Raw genomic sequence first — 17,506 nt, 5'->3', positions numbered from 1 at the left:
TAGCACAGGAATGGGTAATACAAGTTCACCTATGGAGATCTCTGTGAGTATGCAAAGCAACGCATTACCTTGTCGGAGAGGGGACAGTAAACCAGTCTCTGTAAACCTTCAGAATCGGCATTGTAAATTGTGTCCTGACACCCACCCTCCATTGGCAGAGGTAAGAAAAGCTCCAAATAAAAGGTCCTCTCTAGGAAGGACATGATAGATGACAGACAGGGAAGTCTCAAGTTAAAAAGTGTTTGCAGAGACTGCAGGAGCTTCAGCCAGCGAGTCTGGAGCTGTCAAAATCCAGGTTGTCAGGATAATTGAAGAAAAGCAATTTCCTAAAGAGTAATGAGCTAAAGTGAAGGAAATGTATTTCCTTAGCTCTGGAAACAGGATATACTGAATTATCACATAGTGGAAGAGCCTAGCGAGACATTTTGACATACGTCACTCAGGCATTAAAGAGCTGCAGCCTCTTTAGGAAATTAAGTAATGAGGGTGAATAGGAATAAAGGAAAGTGCCTGTTTGGAGCTGATGAAAGGACCCCAGATGTGTACGTGGCTGTGACTGCTTCATATTGTTTGGGACTTTCAGCCCTGAAAACAAAAGAGACAAACCTGATGAAATATGTAAGCCTTCACTTGAATGCTATCAAGACAGAATCCAACCTAATGTTAAAGCACAAATACAGAAAGGAAACGCAAGAGGAAATGAAAAGTGAAAGAGAATCTCCCCTTGCAAAAAGTAATAAAGATATTCCACTTCCCTGTGCTCTCCCTTATCTCACACTGCTTGGGGAGCATCGGTTCTGCACATGTGAGCCTCCACACAGACTATACCACATATTGCAGGATGTAATTTCTGGGTTTGAAAAGAACAATTGGAACTGAGGGCTCTGTCCTGCTCCTCAGCATCCCCTGCTTAGCCCCAGCCCTGCAGCTTACACACCGTCACTTCAATTCTGCCGGGTGCTCGCCAGCAGCGCCGTCATGGCTGCTCTGGAATAAACCCAGCGCAGGTCAGGAACGACTTCGGGTTGATTATTAAAAACTCAGGCAATACTTATATTACAAAAACCTCTTACAATGACCTGCTGCTCCTTGCAGAATTGGGAGAATGAAATAAAAACAGGAATGCAAAACTAAAGCTGATGGACCAAGTAGGTCAAGTCACCCTCTACGGCAAGCTGCAGCACCTTTACCCTGCCCTTGGCTGTCTGCCTGCGTTCTTGCTGCTTGCTCCTTGCCAGGGCCTGACACCATGTTCAGCAGTTCCCACATGCTTGCTGGGAACCACACTTCTGAACAAGGTCCCTTCAAACAGCCCTGCCAGCCTGGCACAGGTCAGCAGCAGTGTCGGCACCAGTGCTGGTCTGGAGGACACGGCTCCATTTGGGTGTAGTTCAGACATGGGGGGACTAAATGGGAGAGCTGTGTTGCACTGCCAGCAAGTGTTCATCAGTGAAGAAAAGAGAAAATGCAAACCTTTTGATTTGAAGCTTTCTGATCCAACAGAGAGGTCTCACCACCAGGGAGTGAGTTTGACAGGCGACCATGGTATTGTGGTGCTGTCTGAGAGTCAACACGGACTACAGCTGTAAAATTGGAACGATTCAAAAATATGTCTTTCGGGTACCAGTCTTGGGTTGCAGAAAATAGCCTGAGTCTCAAGCAAGAATATACTACAGTCCTGCCTTAGCTGCACCTGAATCTGTGATGATTATGCTCTTCCAGCATTTTTGTGGGCACAAGCAGGCCGCTTCCACCCAGAGAGCAACTCAGCAGGCATCCTCCCAGGTCCTTCTCTGCAGCTGGGGCAAACAGACCTTTGCAGTTAACAGCATGAATGCTAGCTTACATCCTTTGAGAAACTGCATCTCTGCTGACCATTGCATGCTGTACGCATCCACCAGCAAGGCAGCCGGGGCGACTGTCGAGGAGAGCAGGGCAGCTCTTGGACCTCTGCCCTCCTCTCGCTGCTGCCTTCCTTCTCCACTTCTACCCCGGGAACGGCATTTCTCTCCTGCATAGATCATGACAGCAGGATTATTATGAGTATGCCATGGACTCAGATAGGCCATTAGCAAGGAATGTTCCCATGGTAAATAATTAGCAAATTACCTGTTTGAAAATAGAAGTAGAAAACGTAATTCTCAATTGTTAACAGTCTGGCATCTTTCACATAAAAATTACAGCCATAAACCAATTTCACAATGCAAGCCTTGCACAGTAATACTTCCCCTTGCCAAGCCATTTTCCCAGAGTAAACAAAAACCTCTGAAAATGCTTATCTTGGTAGAAAACCTTGCAAGAAAAATAAACAGAATGATGTCCAAAATGAAAAATAAAGTAGGATGTGTTGGTTTTTTAGCACTGGGAGAGCCATAAAACTTAATACTCTGAGTGCAAGAGGTTGAAGCTCTTTGCTCTGTCGGCGTATCCCTTCCATCAAACACCACCTACCACTGCAAATCAGGTCCCAAACAGCTGCTGGAAAAACAGGAGGCAGAAGGAAAACAAGGCTAAATTATGAATTATATGAATGAGTGGATTCATTTTTATGCCATTAGAGATGACCAAAGTAAAAAGAGGATTTTCTTCTATAGTTTTGATGTATAAAGAATTATGCACTACAGGCTGCATGTCAGTTACAGGACCAGAGAGTAACATGGAAGGAATATGATGGTTAAAAACTACCAGTTTTCCAGCCAGGGAGTCTCACACCATACAGGACAGGCTGCCCATACAGGACAGGATGAGCAATGTGGGCTGGGGTGGCTGATGAGGCAGCAAGAGGATGAAAAATACTGTCTGTCATAGCTCCACAAACTGCAAACTGGAGCTTTGGACGAGAGATGAAAGCAGACCAGGGAGAGCTGCTAGCAAGAGCTTGGATCCACCGGAGTATGTTGGAGTGTAAGACAGCAACATCTGCAGGGTGTCCACCAGAGGAGACAGCCACTGGGCAGCATACAGACAAGGAGGAAGATGTGGAGCGAAGAGTATGCAAGGTGACAGAGAAGCCAGCTGTGCTGCCAGGTACCACAGGGACGGTGAGGTGCATGGGGCAATGGAGAGCCTGTGAAATAGGCTTCCAAAATGCATGCAGGCACCAGAACTGAAAGATAAGGACAGTGTCTTTTTGTGTCACCCAGTGATGCTGAACAGATTCAGTCACACTCAGCCGCTTGCTCTTTTCTGCTGGTATCCTCCATCATTTTCTGTACAGTTTAGATTACATTTAGAGCCACTAGAAGATTCATGCATTGTTTGTCTCTCACAGACTCAGCTTAGAGCAGCCAGATACAGATTCTTGCATTAGTTAAAAGCATCAGTCTTAAAATCGAGGAAGAAGCAGGAAGAGACAGGCAGAAAGCTTGCAGGAAAATATCCCATGTTACTGGGGGGAAATTAAGGAAAACAGTGCCTGCAAGTATTCAATTAATTGAGTAAGAGTTAAGCTGCCACCCACCAGTCCTGCGCTCTGTCACCTGGCAAAGCAGATGGCAGCAGTGCTGCCCGTGGTCAAAGTCTGCCCAAAAGCAGGGACATACTCAAAGAGACACAGCACGGTCTTTGTGAGACGCTCTGCTCCCCGTAACACAGGGCTGTATGAAAGCAGCCGACATCACAGCAAACCGGGAACCGATAGGAGCAGGACTGCTAGCTTTTTAAGCATTTTTAAAGCGAAACGGTGTCTGATAAAGGCATCATCACTTTAGTGTGTCATTACAGGAAATTTGCTACAGGTAGCCAGCGTTGAAGGGCATGCAAAATACCACAGCAGCTTTGCTGAATTTTTCTAAGAGAGATTATTTGTCAAGATCCTCATCTCCCTCATCTTTGAAAGGGCCTATCTCAGACAACGTATATATTTGTATGAGACCTTGACTGATTCTAATTTCTTAATTAGGGGTATTAGGAGTAGTTCTGCCAAGCAAGGCCTTGTACCTGGGCAGAGCTGGTAGAGATAAAGGAGAGGAGTGAAGAGGATAAGGTCTGACAAGGAACAATTCTGAGTTCTAGGAATCTAATTTAGCTTACCAGAATCTCTTCAGCAACAATTTTAGTTGCAGTCTGAGGGGAAAGGAGATAGAGAAGACAAGACAAAAACATTGAATGGAATGGGCAAAGCACTGGACAAAAAAGGAGGAGAAAAAAAAAACCAAACCCAAAAGCTAATATTAAACAGTAGGACCCAAGGGAGAGCAGAAAAAATGAGATTAATAACAGAGGAAACTGGCTGGCTCCACTGACCAAATGCTGTTTAACAGAAAAATTCAATTCTGTGGGATTAAACAAGGCATTAAACTGGTTGGGGCAAAAAAAACCCCAAACAAACCAGCAACCAAGTTCTCTTATATCTAAGTCAAATGGTTTTACTGAGTTTGAATGCCCAGCTGGACTGGAAAAGCTCTTTACTAAAGCAGACATAGCAAATGCATGCAAATTGTTGAGAGCACAAAGACTACACACTTAGGGAAGTATCCTCTGCTGATGCTAATACATGTCTCTTAATTCAGGCAGCAACTTTAAACGTCTGCACCAACAGGCAACAGGAATGTGCAGAGAAGAACCCCAGATGCCTCACGTGTCTTGGTTTTAACCCATCTGTATGCTTCTAGGCACTTGAAGAGTCACCCTTTAAACCTCTCTCCCCATCCCAGTTGGGTTCATCCTAATGGAGTGATGGCAAAGAACATTTTTCATTAGCAAATGAAAAATAAAATACAACAAAGGTATTATATTGAAGACCTGCCCAAAACTGGCTGTAGAAACTTCTAAGGCCCTCGCACTCAGGCAGCTTTCCCAGCACTGGAAGGGATCAGCACCACCATGGAGAGACACAGGGAAGCTGTAACTGGGTACCACGTGCCCTGTATAGAAATGGCGACAATAGTCAACTTTGGAAAGTATCTGTGAACACTTCCAGGGTCCAGTTCTGCACAAATTCCACTGGCACAAACGTGGACCAACTCTGCTGATGTGGCAGTATTGTAACTGAGATTCACAGCTTGAAATCAAACTTTGGCAGAGCGCTCGTCTAAATCTGGCATAAATCAGCCTCTCTATCCTTGCCTATGCTTTGGCACATGCTGAGGCAGAGTTGCTGTTACCCCTTCAGCTGGAGTTTGGGCCCAACGCATTTCTTCATGAGCACTGCCACCCTCAGCACATGTAAAGCCTCGGTGCAAGAAAGCCATAGCTTGAAAAGAAATGCTCCAACGCACTTAAAACCCAAGAGAAACCAGGATTTTTTTTTTTTTTTCATCCATGAAGTTGTTTTTAGCATGAGCCATACCCTGTTGTACCAGGTACCACACAGATGCTCTGATGAAGGACTGTATAGACAGGGGAGGGTGCTGAGTCAGATGCCAGCTGTGCTCCTCGCAAGCCTTACTGCCCCATCTGGGGTCACAGCGCAGGATCACAGCACCAGCCTGCAGCTGGGAAGACCCTCTCCCCTCCCTCTCACCACAGCACTTTCTCTCCTGCTGCAAAGGGCCACCACTGCATCCAGCATGGCTGCAATGGGGAAGCTGGAAGTGGCTGAAGTCCATGACACCCTCCCAGGAAACGTGGGCTTGCAGAACACAATGGAGCTGCGAGAAAATACTGGTGAGTGTGACAGCATTTACATCTGTACCAGCAGCCTAACCAGCATCAGCTACCTGGTAGGCATCACAGCAGTGGGCCCCACAGATCAGATTCGTAAGAGCCCCCTGGGACAGCTGCTGCCTAGTTACAAGGGGTTTCTTCCACCAAGAGTTGCACAGCATGAAAGCAAAGGCTTTTAATTTTAAATTGAAACAGGCAAGAGCCTGAAGCTGGTGCACAAGCTGAGCAGAAACAGGCATCAGAGCCAGACTGACTTCACATTACAGGACTCCTCCACACGGGTGGCTGTGAGCCATCCCAAGTGAGCTGTGAGGGGTGATCAGGACACGCAAGCCTCTTGGTCCTAAGGACATCTGTCAAGGGAGTTACTGGATGCAGGCTTAGAAAGTTTGTACCGCTGTTCCCCTACAGGAGCACAAGAATGCATCTGAATATCAAAGCTACTTTGCTTTCAGGGACATTTTTAGCACAACACTTCAATTTTCTTACTAGATTCAGTGGTACCAAGAGTCTTCACTGGCACCTTCTGTAAGTCATAAATTAGCAATAGCAGTAAAATAAGGCAGCCATTCCCGGGCTGAACCTCATGCCACTAAACACGACAATCACCTCTTAGCCCCTTAAAACAAGCATCCTGTATCATCTCCAAATCAGACCTGAGAGCTGCAGAGTACCAGCCCTGCGCTTGGGGTGCAGGCTCCAGGGGGGAGTATGGAAGATGGCCCCCATTATTTCCTGCAGAGGAGACAATTGCCCGTGACTATGGAAGGGGAGAGAGAGGTTTAACTTAATTCAGTAAAGGATTCTCCTTCCAATTGCTTCACGAATACAAGAGCAACACTTGCTCTTGGAACAAAATGTCACCTGCTTTTCAAGTACAAACTAAATGAGCTTTCCTGAGAAAATAATTGCCAACTATTAAAAGGCTACTGTTGGAGCTCGAAAGGGCTGTTAAAACACAAAGAAAGATGTGCCACATTCTTCCTGAATTGATACTTCAAACAAAACCTATTTGTGTTTTGAAATGTGGCACTAGAACAATGACTGGTTGTTTACATTTGTAAAGTTTCAGACTGAGAGCCATGCAATCATTTTCTAAGAGCAGCATTTCTTTGTTGTTCGAGGAAATGCTGGGAAAAAACCCCAGGTGATTCAGTTGGTCTCTGCCTTCGTCAGCAGAGGAGTCTCAGCCCATCGTCAAGCCCACGCTGGAGAACGTCCAGCTTGGGACCAGACCAGGCAACTCTGTTTCTGCCAGGGAGTCAGCCCCAGGGAAAAGCCCCCATTTTCCTAACTTCCACTTTCTTACTTCCCATTGCAGCCTCAAATCTTACACCAAATAGCAACTTACTTTTGGTGTTTTGTTAAAAGCAGATTTTTAACAACTATTTTCTCCGTAAGAATCAATTCTTCCACCTCTCACCATTTTGACTGAGTGCTACTTGAGATCAGAGCACTTTGAAGGATCAGCTTTGCAACATCCACATCCACAGCCAGAATCGCACCAAAACCAGCCGACAACTGCCTCATCACTATTACCCCTATAGTGTCCAAATGCCTCAGGCCCATAACCTTGAAAATTCCCTAGAAGGGACAAACTTGGGGTAGATTTTCTCCATATTGCACTGAACTTACGCTGCTGCACTGTCCTTTTGTTTACTTTAAGTGTCTGATCTTTTCTGTCATCACTCTGTCTTGAGAGATGTCTGGAGGTGGCACTTTCAGTGTACTCCCATCTCTCAGGAAGGCAAGGTATTAACGCACAAACCAGTTTTGTCCTTTGCCATGAAACCTTTGCAGCGCGTGTTAGCATGGAAGACTACATCATTCACTGACACCGCTTACCCCTTGGCCTGAATTGCAACCAGGCACTGTGAAATGCTGCTCTAATTACACTGTCCAGAATGGCTGGGCCTCTGTTCATTAAAAAGAAGTCAAATTACTGAATTCCCTTCTCATCAATCTCTGCTGATCGTTACTCTGATGATCAGGGCAGCATTAAGTGAGCCTGCTTATGAAAAACAGAACCTGGAAGACAGTCTCACCTAGGACACGACTGCTTTTCCCTTGCAAGTCACAACCTCAAACACACTGGAGATGGAGACTAGCAAAGCAAACACCAGTTGAAGCACACACCCTCACGTCAGAAAGCAAAGGGGAAGACTTCACAAAACAAATGGTGAGAGGAAGGTGCAGCAGCCATCTACTTACTGCAAAGTGTCCAAGGCATAGTTCTGTCTAAAGAGAGGACATCCTTCAAGCTACTGTGGAAAGGCCGCTCTCGGAGACCAAACCTGGCACTGGAAGGTTAGTGCCAGCCAAGGCAGGCTAGTTCGCACCAGCCGCAGCAAGGTGGCAGGAATGGCAGCTTTTCCCCAGTGTGCAAACTGTCTGTGTCCTAACAAGGCAGTGGTGACTCCCAGCGTCTGACGAACCCAGGTAGTTACCACATGCATGCCCTGGCCTCGCAATCCTGCCCGAGAGCTGACCGGAGCCCCGCAGCACCTCAGCAACCATCATTTCTCATCCACATGCTAATCTTCAAAATAATGCCAAACGCCAACTTACCAGTTTCGGTGATGAAGCAGGTATGTATTTTTTAAATCTCAGCAAACATAACAACATGTAAGACAAAATTCTATTCTATACTCCTTATATTTCAAGTACAGTTCTGCAAACTCAAACCAGAAAACAAGATGAAGAGGATCTGGTCTCCAGGCCAGTGATCCAGAGCTAGAAAGCACTATAATTAGAATCAGGATTGAGAGTGAAGACCCCAGCTTGTTTGCAAAACTAATTAGCTAAATGTCATTAGAAAGCAATAGAGAATAAGCAAGAGCAGAATCAGACTCTACAGCTATCTAAGCAAAGGACAGTTTAATAACTGTACTTAGGATATATTTTAAAAGAAAAACAAAATGACTTTACGGATTAGATTTCAGCCTGGGCAATATTCATACATCTCCGACTTAGCAAAATGGCTTGGAGAAGAGGGTTTTCATCATAGTAAACACGGCTACTTCACAGCAAGATTTATTAATACATCCAAAAGAAAGAAAGAAAATCATTTTGTCACACTATATACAGATAATACATACAGTGTTTTATACACATATTACATCAGTTTTTACACAAGAAAAATATACATAAAAATGTAAACTTTTGTATACAAAAACCCTTAAACAAATTAAACAAGGACCAGATAACAAAAGGAGACCAATCTATTATCATTTCATTGTTTTTTTTTTTTTTTTAATGGTAATACAGTACATTCATTGAGAAGTATGAGGAACATGTGAGCCAACCTTTCCTATTTAAAGGGAAAGTACAAACACGAGCTTTCCTACCCGCCCCTGGAATGCTGTCCGTGAGCCTCCAGCACTAGAAGCAGTAGTGTGAGTTGCTATCGCTGCCGGGGACCCCGTAGGAAGCGACCCTTCTTCTCTGGCATCCCCATGCACCGCACTCTCCGAAAGCGACACATCTGCAGAAGCAACCTGGACTGGGCTTTTTGTGCGTATTAGCTAGTCTTCCAGCTAATATCATGAGACGGGATGCAGCAATGCAAGTTTGTATGTTCCCTTTAAGCAGTCATTAAGTGGATTTAGCTTGCTGGAGTAAGTTGTTTATTTTTCCCAATGTACGGTATGCTGAACACGTGTCAGGGATGAGAGGGAAGAAGGAAGGGGTGTAAGAGACTGCTAATCCTTGCTACCATGCAGTTACTTCAAAATCAGGTACGTTTGCAAGCTACAATTCACTGGTTCAAAATACTCTGCCTCACCTTTGCTTTCCCACTGCAACTTGTTTACATTTTAAACTCTAGTGGCCAAACAACTGTACGAGGCTCTTTGTTACAAGGCTGTTTCTGATATCAAAGCGTGATCAAGCTACCTTTAAAATGACACCAAACACAAACTTCTCTGAGACAGCCTTAAAGAGTGAGCATTCCCTCTAAGCACTTCAGATTGTCCATCTGCCACCTTCTTTTATTAAATCTAGGATAAAGATATTTAACTATAAAAAGGATATTGGTTGAGATTCTGACATCTGTTTTGCTCCACTTGCAGGTAAACATTTTGGGGAATTGGAGAGAAAAAACCCAAAAACCAAAACCACAACAATAAACCCAAACCCTAAAACCTCAGGCATCAAATAAGGGAACTGCGTAATATCTTGGTGAGAAAACAGTTGCAGAAACTCGTGGGAAACAAACAAACGATAGATTCCAATGAAGGCTTCTCACATTAAATAAGTTAAAGACTTGTTACAGATATCTTCAATAAAAACATCCATCCTCCACAAAGTATGTTAAAATGTAACACAATAGTGATGCACTGGTATTTCTCCTGAAAAGGACAGAAGGACATGAAATCTCCTTAGTGATGTCAGTACTATTGAATGTAGGAGGTGAACAATGATTTACAAAAGTAAAGTAACAAGGGAAAAAGCTGTGTAAAAGAAACCATGAATCATTAATTATAATTGGACAAAAGGGGGGATGGGGCAGAATGCGATTACCATACGTCTCAGAAACCCCTGAAGGAAATAAATACTCAGGAACTTGTGTTTCCATTTCTTTCGTATGTCCATCTAAGTGAAGGCGGGAGTAAGGGCTTGTCTGCTTGCTTTTGGTTTTTTGTTTTCTCTTTTTTCTTTTTTTTTTTCTTTTCTTTTTTTTTTTAAATAACAACCCTTCTAGTAAAAATTCAAGACAATTACAAATGGCTTTAGATAATTAAGAGTCTCCTTTTTAAAATAAAACTTTGATAACACATTTCTCCGTTTCTTCTATATAATGCAGCTTCAGTGAAAATATGTCATAAGGGACAGCAATTTGCAAAAAGTGAGAAAAAATTGCCAACCAAGGTTCATAACATATACACATGTATATGCAGGACATCTACACTCTATATACATATTTAATATACGTATGCATGAGTATATATCAGGAGAGAACCAACAGGTACATTCTCCACATACATAAACCGAAACAGCGTAATATATGTGTGCATATAAATATGTATTATACACACACAGTACACAGACATACCCATACACACGCCCAAACATATGTATTATAGAATTTGTCGTATATGATTGCATGAAAGCTCAGATGGAACAGGACACTGGTTACCTTTTTCTAATAGAAATGCAAGGAAGACAAAATTCCATGGCTGAATTGTGGCCAAGAAAAATCATGCCATATCCATTCTGAAAACATGGAATGCAGTACAGCTCTAGGACAGAACTGGAGCAGCATTCTCCATTGAAACTGAAGCCCAAGTTAGCCAGGAGTTTCAACAGTGCTTAAATGTGACTGAGCAGGTTTCTGACAGCTGCTTTCTGCTAAAAGGATATAAAAGCTCCATTTAGTCAGAAAACAGAAAATAAAATACTTAAACCCACAATTTACTTGGATAAGCAAGATCATTCAATACACAGTTAGATGCAAAGTGCTAGCATGTTAATGGTCAACTCTGTAGCTCGTTTTAAAATCTGTTTAATGGTAAAATGTAACAAGCTGTGTTTCTCTTGATATGTTTGATGACAAGCCCACTGCTCAGAACAGAGCACAGGCCTGCCTTCTGCTTAGCTTACTGCCTGCATTATGGGAAACACAAACCAAACTCCCTTTTTCTCCCTGGGGCTGAAAATTGAAGACAATTGGGGGGGGGGGCATAATTTTTCTCATTTTGAACATTTAGCTCTCAAATACGATGCTGGGTTAACCATTTAATATGCTAGGAAGCTTTGCATCAGGTTCTAAGAAAAGTTTGTGGTCATCTGCAAATCAATCACAGTCGTCCTGGAGCACAATTGAATAGCTGGGAAATTCTGCATGTTCAAGCAAGTGCTCAGGGCCCAATTCAGCTGCCACTACAGTCACCAAGACAATTTCCCTACTGCCTAAGCAGAGCTGGATTGGGCCATTAAAGCTGATTGCTGCTAGCAAGAGAAACTGTAGAGATGCAGGGGTAAGGAGGAGCTGGAATGGAGGCAAGGGAGCAGAGAAGCAGAAGAGGTCGGCATTGCAAGAGGCCTAATATAGAATAAACAAAAGCAGAAACGTACCAAGGGAACTCCACTGTGAGGGCTGAGGTAACACAAGTCAATGGTGACCAAGCTCAGATCAGTCACTGACATAATCCAAATCCCTCAAAAGAATTAGAACAATCTTGTTTGGCACAAGTGCTTACCTGTTACACATATGTTACGTGGATAGTCTCTCTCTTTAGCTCACACACTTACTCATGTTACAACTAATGTACATGTGTGTGATACAACGTATATTCCATCTATACATCTGTAGGCATGTATATATAGATTTAGGTTGATTGCATCCATACATATTTATTGTACATCATGAGGGCAAGTCCACATTCAGCAAAGTGCTACCAACATCTCATATACAGATATATCTCTCTGTACAGGTATACACAAAAATGGGTTTATTCTTCCCCATAAAGGCATAAAGATTTATGCTGCTAGCTCCCATTACCACCAAATAAGCAGAAGGAAAGGCCTCTGACAACTTCCACCTCCCTGCCCTTTCACTTGTATGCATATGTGCCAGAAACAAATTGTGGGGAGGGGGAAAGGGGAAGAGATGCCTGGGGGGTATCGACACACTGATAGGGAGGGGGATAGAAAAACAAATTTTTGAAAATTAAGTTTTGATTTGCAACTGCTTAAAAAAAGCCTTCAAAAAATTCAAATGTCTGTGCAATACTGGAAGCTCTGTTTTTCTCAACAGATTTTTAAAGTCACCAGGATCATCATCATTAAAAGTGATACTGTATGAATAAATAACAATTAGGTTACTTTCTCCAGCCTAAATAGAACAGTATGAAGAGTAAGCCAATCTGTAAGAATGTTTCTGACTTCTCACAATTTCAAGTGAGAACTCCCGTAAAGATATCTTCCTTCTCCAATTATGGAAAAAAAAAAAGTTAAGTGGCCATAATTAAATTCAGAATTTCACGGCACAAGTGAAACTCCTTGGCCTGAAAGTATATTTTGTTCTGCAATCCCACAACAGCAGATTTGGGGCGAAATTAATATATGCAAAGGAAGGAAAGAAAAAAATCTACTTTGAAGACAGTCACTCCACAAACAGTGCCCTTACAACCTAATTTGAAAACACAAGTACACTGATTGACAACATTTTCCAAGTCAGACCATAGGAGATTCGGGTATTAATTTGCAAAGACACAGCAATTCCCATGCCTCCCCATTCCACTGAATGCAAACCTTCCCATCTCAGTTTCTCCTGAAAAACATCACTCATTTCTCCCAGCTCTCCTCCTCCCCTATTTGTTTTATTTAAAGGCTGTCTTTGGGAGCTTGGTATTTTCATGGCATTTTAAAATGGCTCAATGCAACTCATTTAAAAAACAGTAAAATTGACATGATATCAGAGTTAGCCTTATAACAGAAGATTATGTAGTAGAGAGTTTCAGTTTTTTATACAACAGTGAGGACATAACAACCCCCTACTAAATAATCACATTTCTACAATACATTCCATCACCTCTCGACTACTTTTCTCTTTACAAAACTATGACCTACATACAATATACACATTCGTATCGCACATACATCCCCCCCAATGCATATTTTTTGTGTGTATATATAATACATACATGCACACAAGCAGTCTAATTCTATTTATAAGTCACAGTGGGAATTCCTTTGTGAGGAAAGGAGGGAAAAAATTCCTGAATAAGACACTGTAGATTCCTAATGTTCTGACTTTTCAAATTCCAACTCACAGAGCTAACTGGAAATAAATACATTAAAAAAAAGAAAAGGTCCTACAAACTTGGTTCACAACTTCCAGCTACAGTAGTTGGATTTTTTTAATTTGATCTATTTACCCTGTAACTAAATTTCTAATCATAGGTACAAACCACGGATAAATTATTGCAGAATGTAACACTCAAAATAAAATTTAAAAAGAGTTATAGGAACAGTAATATAAGGGTTAAAAAGAGTTCTATGCTTGTTGATACAGGATACCATTTTATTTTATTTATATATATATATCTATATATAGATATAGATATCTGCAAGGTAGCAAAGAATAGCTGTACACCTTGACACGGCAAAGATCCAGTGTAAAAAGGTGCTTCACTAGTTTGTTTTTCCAAAAAAGCTTGTATATAATTTTATAGCTATTAAAAACACATATGCAACATAATTCATTACACTCAATACAGCTTTAGTATAAAACTTATAATTTATGAGGTGATGTTAATAGCATAAATTAATATACCATTTCTCTTAAAATCTACAATAAGTATTCTGAAAGCTCATTGGGGAAGGGTATCTTTAAATAAAAAGTTTAAAGCTGAGCGTGATGAAAAAGATTCTGTATGTTGAACTTGAGATGAGAGCCCCGAGAAGAGAAAGAGTCCCTAAGCCAGACACCGTGGACTATAAAACTGAACGAAGATTTCTCCTTCTTGCGCTCTCACTTAGGTGACGCTCTACCTTAAATTATTATTTACTTTTAAAACTATTTACTTTTTTTTTTTTTTCGTTAACTGCCCTTATTTCCACAAGGAATCCCTGAGACATACCCAAAACTGTACAGTGAAGGTCATCACTGTTCAGAGAAACTGGTTCAACCCCTTCTGGTATGATGTAGCTATTTTGCATGAGAATTGAACTGTCTATCACTTCAGAATGAATCTATTTGCACCGGAACAAACTACACTGTTTAAGACGCAGGTTGGAGAGTTATTTCAGGGTAAATCTGTCCACTCCAAGGTGGAAGCCAACGCCATTGCAGTTAGCTACATCAGAGCAATCTGCACCAAAGTTAAAGTTTTCCAGAGGGTATCTGGGAATGTTACCTATCCAGAGTTCACCTCTGTGGGCACCGGCTGACGATGACAGAAAGCAGGTAAAACGTTAGCATTACTGGACCAAGTTCGACACGTGTATGTGGTCGATACACGGGTACGCTGGACATCTCACTGTGTGTGTGTTTGGAGGACTAGCAAGGGGAAGGAGTAGGAAGAATGCATTTTTCTACATTGAGTAAGTACAGTTTTAAGGTCAAAAGCCCAAGTTTCATCCTGTTCACTTCCAAACCGAATTCTATGAGCCAGAGTAGACTGAAACGGTGCCAACACTTACTTCAAGAAGACAGGAAAAGAAAGCCTTCGCCAACTATTGCTGTCAATCTACAGCTAAGCCCACTTTCTCCTTTCATGCTTCTGCTACCTTATTCGACAGTAGCCAGAGAAGGAGTAAATGAAAGCAGAATAAAACAGGGGAAAGCAAAGAACCCAACAACCATGAGATGTAGCAGAACAGCAAAGGGAAAAAGCTCCTAAAAAAGTCACTACTGTTTTTTTTTTAAAAAAAAAAAAGGCTGAAGACATGAGTGAGAAAGTTGTTCTAAGACACATCTTTTGTAACTCCTTCTCCTCCACAAAACTTTTTTTTCCCCAATAACAGTGGTTTTGTCTAGTTTTAAAGACAAAACCAAAACTTTACCTGATAGAGCTAAGGTCTCTCATGACCAGACCTCTCCTAAAGTCCCAGTTTAAGTTTAGTAAACGCAAATGTAGATTTTTCCAGCAATACTCCTTACTTTTATTTGGGCTTGTGGGTACTAAAAAGAATAATTTAAATTTTTCTTCACTTTTTACTGATGCACTTCTCAAAAGAAGAGGAGATTGTGAGAAGGTAAACTCTTGTTAAAAATGCCTCCACATTCACTGCTAGCCTGTGCACTCCCATGATCAATGTTGTACCCTCAGCATCTAGTTCGTGACATATCAGCATGTTGTGAAACATCATCTTATACACTGATCTGAGAAATACTTTCATCTATTGCACTGTCATTCTAGCATCCAAAAATGTATGTTATGAATTGCAAGAATCTCTTCTTCTTTTCAATTTACAGTCAGATTTGCCCAGGACCACCAGAGACTTACCAGTTGGCATTACTTACATTGGATAAATATCTGAGAATGGGAGAATAAAGGAAAGAATGATGAAAAATGTAGAGAGAAAGGAAATAAAGGAGGTACGTGAAACAGCCCACAACACCTTATCATGAAATGTGACCCAGAAGATCAGCAAGATTGTGACCAGAAGATCAGAAAGACCTAAAGATCTGGTCAACGCATTAACCCAAACCCATTCCTTCCGTTAATATTTCCACCACCACCGGACCTTGCAACAGGCCTGCACAGGAGACTCCTTCATATGTAACGGTAAAAATACAAAAGCAAAAGTAAACAACCCACCAGGGAAGCTACCCAGACACCCATACAAACACCTCACTGCAGACAATCACTGCAGGTAAGTTTTGTATTGTTTGTCTGCTGAAAGCATCTCCTACCACCTTCCCTGAACCCTACTACTCTTGAAAGATTCAACTGCAGGTAGCTGGCTCCTCTAAAAAATTTTCCCTCCTCCCTGCCCAAAGGCTCATACTGTTGGAGAATTCACCAGTGGACTCAGCTCACTGCAGCACAGAGACAGAGAAATACCCCTGGAGCCTTGCCCATGCCTACAGTGAAATGCAGCAGCCACGATGCTGCAGGAGCTCAGGGAGGAGCTAGAACCCAGAAGCAGACTAACACCACCTGTATGTAACCACCAGGGCCAGCTTCTCAGGTAAGACCACCTGTCCACTGTTTATTGTACTCCTTCGTGAGAGTCTTCTTTCCTGGCAAGCAGATGCAATCCCAGACTGCATTTACATGCAGTTACAGCAAAATGAAGCTTCAAATCGAATTTCGCTACTGGTTTGCAGGTTCAATCCTAGGCCCTTTGCCTTGGTCATGCCCCTGAAGCCAGTGGCATCACACTGTGCCTAACAGCTCACAAGAGAACTTCCCAATTTTTCAATACCCATCTCCCTCAAAAATAAAATTTTTAAAAAATGTTTTAAAAAGCGCCACTTCCCTTGGCTTCTCTTTGCTACTATGGATGACTCTCCTCTAACATTTTTTTCCTTGCATTTGTACTTCCAATACCATCTCTGATTTTTGCCTAGCAGGTGATAAGCTTCTCAGGGCGTTCCAATGCTTTCCAAATGAGAACTGCAAATCCTCATTTCACTAACCTGCTGAATGAAGTAGGAAATCTAGCTGTTGCTATCTTCTCCGCAGTACCTGAGGCAGACCTGCAACTGTGCTACCTCTCAGCATTATCGATTTAAAGCCTTATGCCCAACCATAAAGAGAAGCATGTTACTAACGAGAAGGGAACTAAGCAAGAACCTGGAGGAACTGGAAGACAGGAGGAGACAAAAGGCGCCATCTTTTCTATATTCTTGCATCATACATACATCTTCTTATATTATAGTAATTATGAGGCCAAAGAACAAATCAACCTTGAGATATCTAAGTGCATATGGCTCCTCTCAAAGTCGGCAGAAAGTCTTCCCAAGTGAAAGGAAACATCAAAGCATGTCTTACAGAATGCCTTACCCACAATGCCAGCACAAGGCTGCTCCTGATGAGCCTCTGTACACTGTCAAAGTTCATCTTGTGTTAAGTACTTTTGTACAAAGACTAATTGAGGTGCTATTATTACCAAAAACGAAGTTACTGGTATTCTATTCTAAGTCTAATTTTTTTTTGAAAGTCTTTAAAACTCAAATCTTGTGTAAAGAAATTAACATTTAGGTTCAACTAGCTTTATTTCATTTGTTAACATGTAAAGGGCACGACAGGTATCGACCATCTCAAATCAATGGACTGAAATTGCTACACTGGCTCTTTGGCGAAAGGGTGATAGAGTGCTAATTGCTATACGAGGAGATGATACTCAAAAACCTTTGCAAGAGAGCATGGATTCTACTTGGGAACAACATAAATAACAGCCTCAAGGACTACCTTAACCAGACCTGCAGTATTTCCCAGAAGAG

At 42.1% G+C, this 17,506-nt stretch overlaps 1 protein-coding gene across 4 annotated transcripts in view; it reads right to left on the bottom strand.

Moving 5' to 3' along the window:
• Positions 1–8,186: 8,186 nt before the first annotated feature.
• INO80D (INO80 complex subunit D) overlaps positions 8,187–17,506 on the bottom strand; it is a 47,043-nt gene continuing 37,723 nt past the window's right edge. For 2 of the 4 annotated variants that reach the window (XR_012650448.1, XM_075028237.1), the window contains exon 12: positions 8,187–10,956. The gene's annotated coding sequence lies outside the window, so the exon portion shown is untranslated. The remainder of the gene's footprint in view (positions 10,957–17,506) is intronic. The other 2 variants (XR_012650449.1, XM_075028239.1) reach the window with 1 other exon arrangement.

Source organism: Buteo buteo, chromosome 5 (assembly GCF_964188355.1).
Source record: "Buteo buteo chromosome 5, bButBut1.hap1.1, whole genome shotgun sequence".
Taxonomy (NCBI): domain Eukaryota; kingdom Metazoa; phylum Chordata; class Aves; order Accipitriformes; family Accipitridae; genus Buteo; species Buteo buteo.
This window is presented reverse-complemented; position numbering and strand designations above follow the sequence as displayed.